Genomic DNA, 11,110 nt, shown 5'->3' on the forward strand with positions numbered 1-11,110 from the left:
TATCCAGTGCCAACAAAACAAAAAAAGTTTCCACTTATTATTATTTGGTTCTGATTTTATAGTTCTTTTAGCCGTCAATAGGTGTCTAGATTTGCTGTGGGTATAACGGCCATAAGATAACCAAGGCGTTATGAAACTGTTAAGTATTTTGGGTAATCATTATATTTATGCTTAAAATCCCAGAATCTCTCTTACGCATTTGCAAGACTTAAATAAGACGTTTTGAAACCGATATATAATTTAGGTAGCTGATATTTTTATTCATTCCAAATTGATTTCATTTACTTAAGACGATTTTAATATTATTGTATTTTAGTTTAGTTGTTTCCCATTTTAAATATGATGTAGGCACGTTGTTTTACAAGACAACTTGACAAAATCTCCCATTTTAATAATTAATTTTCGGTAAAATCCTAATTGTTTTCATTTAATATTATTTAATATTCGTGAATACTTAAATTAATGTGATGTAATGTTTCTTATTATCTGTACAACAATTATTTTTAAAGTTAGTCGTGTTTTACATTTATCGTCTGTCAACTTTTCAAGTTCGTCCGCCAGCTTGATGTACCAAACTTTCTTACTAGAAAACCTTTAAAATGTCTTTTTTTTTAGGTAAAACACACTGTTATTAGCTCTTTTTATTGGTAAATGGTAATAAATATTATACATATTGTATTATGAATTTAGATTGACAACATAAATATTTCTTTATTCAAAATTCGAAAGTTTTGACAATAGTTTTGTATTGAAATAAAGGTGGAACAGTTGCCGTATTATATTTTTAATTTTATTTATTTTAGCAGTTTTTGTCATAATAAATAACCTTTAGAATCGACGAAAACAAAAACATATTTATATTGGAATGTATCTCTTTAATTATTTCCTGCGTAAACGGGAAGGTTATATCTGTGGTGTAAACAAATGAAGTTGTCAGTTACTTCTAGTAATTTTTCTTTTATAGTTGCTTGAAGTGTCAGTAGATGTTCCTACTAACATGGTGATAGAAGTTCCACTCAAGTTCATTAAACTTTGTGTAGCCGTGAAATCCTTCAGGTAACTAAAATATTCACGGTGTAAGGATGAATTTTCATTTCAATATGACTAAAATGGGTAGTTTTGTATATAATTCTCGTCTGGCTTAATGATTTCGGTCTGCATGCATGATTATGCTTCTCCCATACTAAGCCCTGTGATGTAAATAAATTTATTTACTTGTACAGTAAACGTGGCCCCGCAGTGTCTATTTCACAAGTAGTTGTGCTTATCCGTTATTTGTTGACGTGAATACCCATAGAAATTCCACTAGCCTAGATAGGCCTAAGCCAGTGGTAGCTTAGATTCTGGCCTGTATCTAGCGAGAGGCGATGATCTAAATTTATTCCAGTCTTAGGTTAGGTTACGCCTTAGTACGGCACAGGAATCGTGACGCAAGGCCACCGTTAATTTCAGTGAGAATAAAGACACCGGGAAACCTCAGGATAGTGGGAGTCTTTTATGTTGGGGAAATGCATGTTTGTTTGCCCATGGAAATTGCTGTATAGGCTAATTATTTATTTGCTGGTAGCCCAGCCTATAGGCCCACTTGTAGGGTAGCTCAAGTTATTAGGCGAACCCATTAAACCTGAAAACGTGCCAATTTTCATTAATATCTATCTGCCCATAACCTGTTGTCTGCAGCCATGGATTCATTCAAGATGTTTTGTACACTGTCAACTCGAGAGTTTCTCAGTCTGCTTTAGATATAGGTACGTAGACCCATGCCGGTAGTTCTTGCGTTAGTTGCAGTTGAGTCCGTTGGAAAATAGGAATGCATTGTCAAATGGGACTAGTAATCAAGTGCCCAGAGTTGAAGGGAAGCAGACAGTAAGGGGGACCGGAAGTCTTGGCCACAAAGGAAGGTTGGAAAGTTGTAGCAACAAAAGTAAGGGTGGTTAAGGTTTAGGTATAAAACTCTGAATTATTATCATTGTTATGGGTTTAGTACAACAAAAAACCTGCGGTAGCCTAGTGGCAGAAAGCATTGACTATGTTGTTGGTGTATTAACTTGAATGCCATACGTTTTGCACAGACCATGGTCAAGGATGCTGATTGCAGCAATGATGTTGTGTGAATTTAGATTCCTGACCCTGAGGCTTTGCTTTTAAACATACAGTATTGTATTTGAGCTTAGGCTAGAAGGAATAGCATATTATTTTGAATGAGACATGAAGGTAAGTCTACCTAACATTAATATTTTGAAAGACAAATGTGAGTCTACGTAAAATAACAAAAACCGTAAAATTGAGGATTCAAGCAATAAAGTAGGCTTAGGTTGATCTTACAACGCCACATTAGTGATTTTTTATTTTAAAACATAGTTAAATTTTTGCGTTGATAATAGGATTTTCCCATTCTTTACCGAGTGCTTTGAGTGTTAATGACATTCATTCAGGTGGCAAATTAGTATTATTTGGAAAAAATCTTACCACCTGTTAAAGTTAGCTTATATCTCTGCAGCGATAGGCAGATTGGCATTCAAACAAAAGATCAAATGGCTGCCCGGATGACTGTCCAGTACACTTGTTCTCAACCAGGTGTATTTCAAATGTTTTATCTCGTCAGAATTATCCTTGCCGCCATTGTATATAGGGGCTTGTTGGTATTTCATGGCTGTTTGCTGCTATTGCAGTACTGTACATTTATTTTTCCTAGGATACCTCCACTGGAATAAAGGCTAAGAATGTCAGGTTCTGTAGGATGTTGATTTTTTAGAATTAGATTTAGAACAGGACTTAACCTTATTTTGGCCAGTACAAAGTTTGTCGGAATTGGTTAGGGAACTGGTCCGGGTCCCCCCACAGCGTGTGATCATTTTCACGTTCCCGTATAAGAGGTAAGGTGTCAGTGCCCTCGCCCATCTGTAACCTGAGCCTAGGACTGCCCTGCGACAGTTGGAAGAGTCCGCTGCCGGGGAACCGAGTTGGTTCTCAGGGCAATGTGGCTCTGTGCCCTCTGTCCCACCTCTCCGAAAGACTGTTTTGGTAAACATTAATCTTTGCCACATATGGGACTTCTGCCATTATCAGCACCTAGTACAGTATTAGGTTTTTAACACCAATATGGCCAATTATATATGTATAGACTGTTTTATTAAAAACGAATTTTACTTATTCTGATGTTACGTCAACTCATTGATAGTTTAAACAATCTCTTCATCTTTTGCTCATTCTAAATCCTTGTCTGCTAGCCTATTCCTCTTTCTCTGTCGAAAAGCACTTGTTCATTCTTTACATGCTTTTTCTTTGGCTATTGGCAAATCTCTTACTTCTGCCTCAATTACATGGTTACAGTATCTTCTGTTGTTTCCACGCTAGATATTATTCAAGTTACATAGCTTTCTAAGGACGTGTTGTATGGGAATGCTCTCAAGTATGTTGACTCGCTTTCGGATGAGGCCAGAGAGTCGTCGTAACTCCTTCCTCCCTCCTCCCAACATTTCCCATTTTCTTTTAGCACCTCGTTTTCTATCACTCAGCTGACTTGGCTGAGTCGCTTCAGACTGTCTTTCAAGTCATGGATGCGATACAGGTACTCAGCTGCTGTCGCCTCATGTTGCCAGGTGTTATTTCCTGTTGCCTCCTGTCGCCCTCTGGTGGAAGAAGAGTTTGAATCGAACGATCTCCTTCAGTTTGATCGGCTTTTGCTGGAGCATTGCACTTAACTGTATCCTCATTTAGTTGAGGAAAGAGGCCACATAGAGAATAGGTCTCGGTTGCCTTCAAGTATTTCGGCATCTGTTACGTATTTGGAGAAGAGAACCCAAGCTGTGTCCTTCAATTAGAGTGCATTTCGTAAGTTTTCTCATGCTTGGGCGCACAAAGCTCCTTTTATGTCTGCCAGGGTTTGTCTTCTGATTTTTCATGAAGTCCCTGAGCGCCGTCTCTTGCAACACAGGCACTTAATCGGCACGTAAACCATCTTCAGTAGAAGGTTCGATTGCTTTCCTCTTTCCTGTGAAGAGACGAACTCAAGATTGACAAATGCTTTGGACATGCTGAAACAGTCTCAGTTTTGGTTGTTGAAGTTTTATCTTTTATTGAACTTTTGCTCTTCTCTGCATCAGCTTAGAAAGCTTGAGGCACCAGCTTAGTGTGTTTTTGGCACCAGCTTAGTGTGTATTTGGCACCAGCTTAGTGTGTATTGGTGCCAGCTTAGGGAAAATGTCAAGCCAGCTTTTAGGGTTTTTGGCGCCAGCAGGAGTTCAGTAAGGAAGAGTGTTAATTTTAACTCATTCTGTTGCTATCTGTAGTAAAGGCTTATGCTGCACGAGTTAAGATGATAAGGGAGGATATATTGGTACAAGTCTTGTTTTATACCTTTCGGGTATAAGTTCAGCCCTCAGGTTTTGGTACATGGCCAGTAGCCAGCATCCTGACATCCCTGGAAAGACTTAGGAGCAGAACCTGACGTGGTGGAGGCACTGAAATATAGTTATGATTCCTTTTAGGCTATCCTCCACTGGTTTAGTTTCCTTTAGCTGTTCGTTTTGTCTTTTCAGCAGAAGTCACTCATTCTTTAGTAGGAGGTTGTAAATTAGAGAGAAAGAAATTGGCCCGGTGGTAATTCAATGGGATTTTTCCTAGCTCCTCAAGCAACTGGAGATTGGCGGCCATTGTCGGACACATTGAGACTGAATAACTTTACTTGTCTGTCCCCCTGCTGTTTGGTTTTTCCAGCATGGTTTAAGTGACTTTAAAAAAGAAAGAACGATCAGATGTTTTGATGGGCATGCAGGAGACTTTTTTCTCATACCATTACATCCTCAGTCACACAAGTTCCTTTGAGGTGTATTTACAGAGGAGGTATTGCTGTTCAAGGCACTTTGTTTGGGCTTGTGTACAGCGCCTCTATAAGTATTCACAGGGATTTTGTTGCCCATGTGTGGATGGTGTCGATTTTTAGGAGCAAGAAATGTTTTCTACCAAGTCACTGGTTCAAGTTGGCCAACTCTGTCGACAGTATTCCAAAGGCCATGGATCTGTTGCTTCATGTGGCTCAGTCTCTTGGCATTATGATTTTCAGTTGACTTCCCTAACCCCTCCTCGTTCTTATCTAGTGATGTGGGGATGATACTTGAAATTTGTAGGCTTGTCTGTCAGAAGACAAATAGACACTTGCTTCTTGAAGAATTTTAGCCCTGAAGGAAGCTTCGTAGGTGGGAAGGGCTTTCTTTGTTAGGAAACATGGCCTCACTGGGGATTTTGTCAGAATAATCAGGCTAAATTACAGTACAGTCTCAGCATAAGAGATTACAACTTACAGCTAATGTTCATTAAATTTGTAAGTAATCCAGGACTGTCATTGATGCCAGGTTCTGTAGAGGAACTCAGTAACCAAGAGTTGACCATTTTATTCTTAAACCTATGTCCAGGTTTTGATTTTCCCTCTGCTGTATAACACGAAACAAAAGAATTTTGTCAAGTGTCGTTACAGTTACATACAACAGAATGGTCAACACTACACTGGTAAAACTTACTAGATGTTAGGGCAGTGGAAAGACCATCAAAGATGCATAGCAGGCTTATCCCTGGTCAGAAAAAAAGTCATATTGGGAAGTTTGCTTCTTTGAGTGAAATGAACAACACGATATTGGTTTGATAATTCATTCTGCAGAAGGACAGTGTTTTTAGCGATTGGGGATTCAGAAAGAACAAACTACATACAGAGTGACCATTACATTTGCAAGGTCAACAGTTGCTGCAGGATTAGAGGAGCACTCAAATGTAGACTTATTAGCATGCAGGTGAACAGGAACAACCAGTCGATTACTACTCCTTTGAGGGCCCTCAGGCTTGAGAAGTGGATGTGTTCTTTTAGTTTTGCCTGATTCAGACTCATAGACCTTCCCCTTCTATCTATTCCAAGGAAGTATTGAGCAGATTTCAAGTTTAAGAATTGTGCATGACTCCTGTAGAGCCCGAGTAGCCTCAGAGCAAGATTTTCAAACTCTCTAGCTCTCTCGGTGGATGTCTCTTTTATTCTTCCGTTAAGGGGAAATCAACTCAAACTACAGAATTCCATGCACTTGTACTAACTTCTGCATCTCACATGTAACTACTTAGTGATGCTCAACCATCTCTTCCCAATAAGGGGATTTTTAAAGGTATCATGGGTTCTATCCTTAAGTGGGAAAACAACCGTGGACTTGTGTCAGAAGCAGTGGTTTGTGTATTGCTCAGGGTGCTGTTCTAGAGGAATTTTCAGCACCTGAAACCTTGTAGACATCAAAGTCTCTCTGCTTTCTTAGATATAGTAAGACTTTTTTGCTGTCTACTTTCAAGGTTATCGTTAGATCTGGTTGATGATTAGCACCTTAATGTTGAGATAAGTTGAGACTGATTCCCCTTCAACTCAGTATCAGTCAGTCTCTGGCATTTAGACACAGGTCTAAATTTTATTTGCAGATTCTTTTGGGCCTTTGGAATGAGTTCCATTGAATTATTTACTATGAACCTTCTTTTATTTAGCACTATCGGCAGTTAAAAGAGCAAATTTATTGCAAGCACTCTCCTTAAGGCTGTTGTCAAGGGAATGCCATTTTATCATGTTGACTTAGAGCTGAGAATGATGTGAAGGCTAAGTTTTTCAGAGAACTGTAAGAAATCCAGTTAACCTCTTTGGTTGGGAAGAGGAGGAAACACTTCTCTGTCCTGTTGGGGCAATTAAAACTTACTTAGATAAGTTAAGCTTGGCAGAGGCAGTTATCCTTTTGTGATTTTAGAAACCTAGAACATCTTTGTGAAAGGTTAAACTTGGAGAAGGCAAAGTTAACCTTTTGTTTTGTGGTTTTAGAAAACCTAGATGTCCTTGTCAAAGGTTAATCCTGGATGAGGCAAAGTTAACTTTTGTCTTGTGGATTAGAAAGCCTAGCTGTCTTTATCAATGGTTAAGCCTGGAGGAGGCAAAATTAACTTTTTGTTTTGTGGTTTTAGAAAACCTAGAAATTCTTTGTCAAAGGTTAAACCTGGAAGAGGCAAAGTTAACCCGCTTGTTTTGTTGTTTTAGAAATCTAGAACATCTTTGTGAAAGGACACGAGGTTCTCTATGATGTTTTTGATTAAGCTAGTGCATGAGAACTAAGTCAATACCTTTTACCTTTATTGAAGGTTAAACATTCATATTGTTAGAGCTGTTACAACTTCATTTAGTGTTATAACAATCTGTCGCTTGAGGATGGGATTAATGTGGCGAAGTAGAAGTGCAATTTGGTTTTGCCAGCTTACTTCATTAAGTGTGCAGAATCATGTTTGAAAAAGTAAAGTTTTTAGTCTGCTACTAGTAGTGAGTAGTCTTTTCCTGAACTGAAGAAAGAGCAATCTTTTAGGCTCTGTTTTAAATCCCAGGTTTTAATATTTTGGGGAACATGAAGGTACGTATATTGTATAGGAGCATACCTTTATATCATAAAGATATTTATTTTTAGTGACTTATTTTATAGGGCTTTTGGACCTAGGCACAGTGGTTCCCTCATGCTGCTTCCATTTCATTCTGGCTGAATTGAAGGGGGTTTTCTCTGTATCAATAAAAAAAAAGGGGGGGGAAGGGGATGGGGGTGAGTTGATCCTTGCACATCCCCTGGGAGGATAATACCTGGTTGAGTCAGCAGGGTTACTGTAAGCACCAGAGGAGTTGGAAAACCCAAACCTACTTTGATGAGGACTATGAGAAGGGAAGCTAGAGATTTTTGCAAGACAAAGTACTGGAAAGACACAAGGGGTCAAATTTCAGAGTCCTTTGCTTTCCAGAGCAGCAGAAGCAATGATGGTGATAAAAAAAATGCTAGATTATTTACAAAGAACACTGAATGATCTGATTCTAGTTTGATTCAGTCTGTCATGCCAAGTAATATATTTGTACTGTACTTATGAAATATAATTTACGCTCAAGGAATGACTGCTCCAATGTTAAAAAAAAAAAAAAAAACTCGGGTTTACTTACACAAAAAAACTAGGTTTACATACACACATACAAAAAAGTCAGGGTACTTCAAAATCACCATTTTATATAAATGTCCATCATGAGTAATTTTTTTACTTAAAAATTGCCAATTCATATAAATGTTCATCTTGAGTGATTATCTAGCAAAAGCTCTCTATTAAAATGAAGTACGGTTTGTATGTAATATGCCTAAAATAAAGACTCATTGGGTTTCTCAAGGTAATTAACCATTTAATTTTGTTTACAGATATGTTGATATTAACCTGTGAATCAACAACAACAGCTATAGCAAAATATATTTTTAAAAACAAAGCTGCCAGGCAACGGTCATTGCTACACTGAAATGTAAAGCAACTTATTGTTAAAGGGGTTGGAGCTTCCTCTTCCATTTCCAAATTTCAACCCCCTTGCTACCAGGTAAGAGCCTACCCCAAGTCTTATCTCTCTTGATTGTGAGGACTTTGTAGAAGCTGAATAATATCCTGACAGGAACTACTGAGGGCTTGAATGCTCTTAGTAAAAACAATGTAACTCCAAGCTAAGCATAAAATAATTAGCAATGAAGTATATTATGAGTGGACAGTACACTCTTTGTTTCTAGAGTTTTGCAAATGTCTGAATTATCCAATAATCCTACATTACTGTTTTTTATTTCAAGGAGAGGCTCATATCTGCTCGCATAAGGTGGCTCAGGTAATCTTTTGTATCCTAGTAATAATCTGATAATGGAGACACTGTCCACTTTGATATGCTAAGGTCTTTTATTTATGTGATATGTATCATTCAAGAAACTGAGCCAGTGACATTCTCCGTTGTGGGATCAAACTCGTTTTCTGTAGTTGGAGAGGCAAGGTTGTTATCACTGTGATATAAATACTGTACAGGAATGGTAATAATTTATTTACATTTTAGACTGAGTTTCTTGAGGTAGCCTAATTAACCATTGAATTTTGTTTACAGATGTGTTGATATTAACCTCTGAATACACTGCAATCAACAACAGCTATAGCAAAATACATTTTTAAAAACAAAGTTGCCAGGCAATAGTCATTGCTACACTGAAATGTAAAGCAACTTATTTATTGTTAAAGGGATTGCAGCTTCCTCTTCCATTTCCATATTTCAACCCCTGCTACCAGGTAAGATAGCCTACCCCGAGTCTCATCTCTTTTGATTGTGAGGACTTTGTAGAAGTTGAATAATATCCTGACAGGAACTACTGAGGGCTTGAATTCTTTTAGTAAAAACAATGTAACTCCAAGCTAAGCATAAAATAATTAGCAATGAAGTATGTTATGGGTTGACAGTACGCTCTTTGTTTCTAGGGTTTTGTAAATGTCTGAATTATCCAATAATCCTACATTACAGTTTTTTATTTCAAGGAGAGGCTCATATCTGCTCGCATAAGCTGGCTCAGGTAATCTTTTGTATCCTAGTAATAATCTTATAATGGAGACACTGTCCACTTTGATATTCTAAGGATTTTTATTTATTTGATATGTATCATTCAAGAAACTGAGCCAGTGACATTCTCCCTTATGGGAACAAACTCGTTTTCTGTAGTTGAAGAGGCAAGGTTGTTATCACTGTGATGGAAATTATTTACATTTTGACCAATTTTTTAAAATGAACCTTACCTTCCCATTATATAGCTTTTACTTCCATGCTAGCCGTAGTTCAACAGTTTTATTGACCCTCATGATATGTTTTGCAGAGGAAAAGGTTATGATTAGATAACCATATGAATTGTAATTGACGAAATGTGGTAATTGACTGTGAACAGAGCTTGTTGGTTGTAGAAACAACTATAGAGGAAAATACTAGTAAGACTTGAGTTAAAAGGGATGCTTGTCTTGCCTGCTTTCCCATTTAGTAACTGGTTAGGTCCTCTTCAGCTTCTCTTCAATCTGTTACTCCAAATGAGCTTCCCATCGATTCAGGGCATTAGATTTGATAGGATGGAGTAATTTTTAAAATTTGTGTTTTATTTACTGCGCTACCCTCCCGATAGTTTAGATAAGTTTGAGTATATGGTGAAAGTATTACCCTGTAGAGTAGAAACAATCTCAAGAGATTTGGCTAATGCAGTTAATTCAGCTGTAAAAATAGAGGCATTATTAGATAGTCTGCCTGCATATGAGCTATTACCATGAACAACTTGACAGCCAACGCCACTTGATGTCTGATCCATCAGTGAATAGCTTAACAGAACCCAAATGCATCTGGTTACAATTAAGAAAACAAGCCTTCACTTCTTGGACATTAACTGATTTTCTGACAGCAGCTCTCCTTGAGGGACAGGTGGCATCTTACCTAGGGTGTATGGCCTCCTGCCTTTCTCTTTTATACCTTTCCTCTCCCAGTGGGCAGAGGGACGGTTAGCAAGTCGTCACGTGCTGGACGGCATGCATGCGGTGTTCTAGGTGACTGAGTATCCTGTCTGTAATCTAGCCTCAATTTGGATTAATAGATGCAAGTCCTATCCTCTCTCTGGCAAGGGGGAGAGGGACTGACAATGAACAAACCCACTGGTTATCTTCTGCTTTGTTGTCCCTGACAATATGGGTTCATCCAAGCCTTTCTTCAAATTAGTGATGCTACATCCCATTTATTCGAAAGGCCCAGAAGTCTGGGAGTTGAACATCACACGTGTTCAACAGATCACGAGGCATGGGTCTCCTTCCATTGTTCTTACATGACCAGGAAGAGGCGCCTCAGGTGAGGCAAACTACCAGTCAGTTCAGAGAGATTTGCTGAGAATCCTCCCACCAAGACGTAAGTCTCCCATATGTAAAGACCAAAGGTTTGTATACGTTTAGGAACAGATGACAGATTTAAAGGAATTTGTATTTTTCCTAACATACAAACCTGAGGTCTTTACATAAATGGCCCACCTCTAGCCACCCCTCATTCTGCTACCTGGGCCAATATGTCAAGCAAATGCATACCAACTATAAGGTGGGGCTTCCTCTCACTACAGTTGGTAGCCAACTATCAATAACCACCTTGTTTTTAGTTGAATGGCTGGCTCCAGTTAATCCAGTATGTAAAGACTTGAGGTTTGTATGTTAAGGAAATAAGTCATTTTTAAAGTAATTTGTATCTGTTTAATATCAGCTATTTAGTCAT

At 38.2% G+C, this 11,110-nt stretch overlaps 1 long non-coding RNA gene across 1 annotated transcript; it reads left to right on the forward strand.

Moving 5' to 3' along the window:
* Positions 1–843: 843 nt before the first annotated feature.
* Positions 844–10,749, forward strand: LOC136854079 (uncharacterized). Its single transcript, XR_010857617.1, has 3 exons — positions 844–1,056; positions 8,229–8,398; positions 8,942–10,749. It is a non-coding gene; the product is annotated as an uncharacterized lncRNA (long non-coding RNA).
* Positions 10,750–11,110: the final 361 nt, after the last annotated feature.

This window comes from Macrobrachium rosenbergii, chromosome 28, assembly GCF_040412425.1.
Source record: "Macrobrachium rosenbergii isolate ZJJX-2024 chromosome 28, ASM4041242v1, whole genome shotgun sequence".
In the NCBI taxonomy this organism is placed as follows: Eukaryota; Metazoa; Arthropoda; class Malacostraca; order Decapoda; family Palaemonidae; genus Macrobrachium; species Macrobrachium rosenbergii.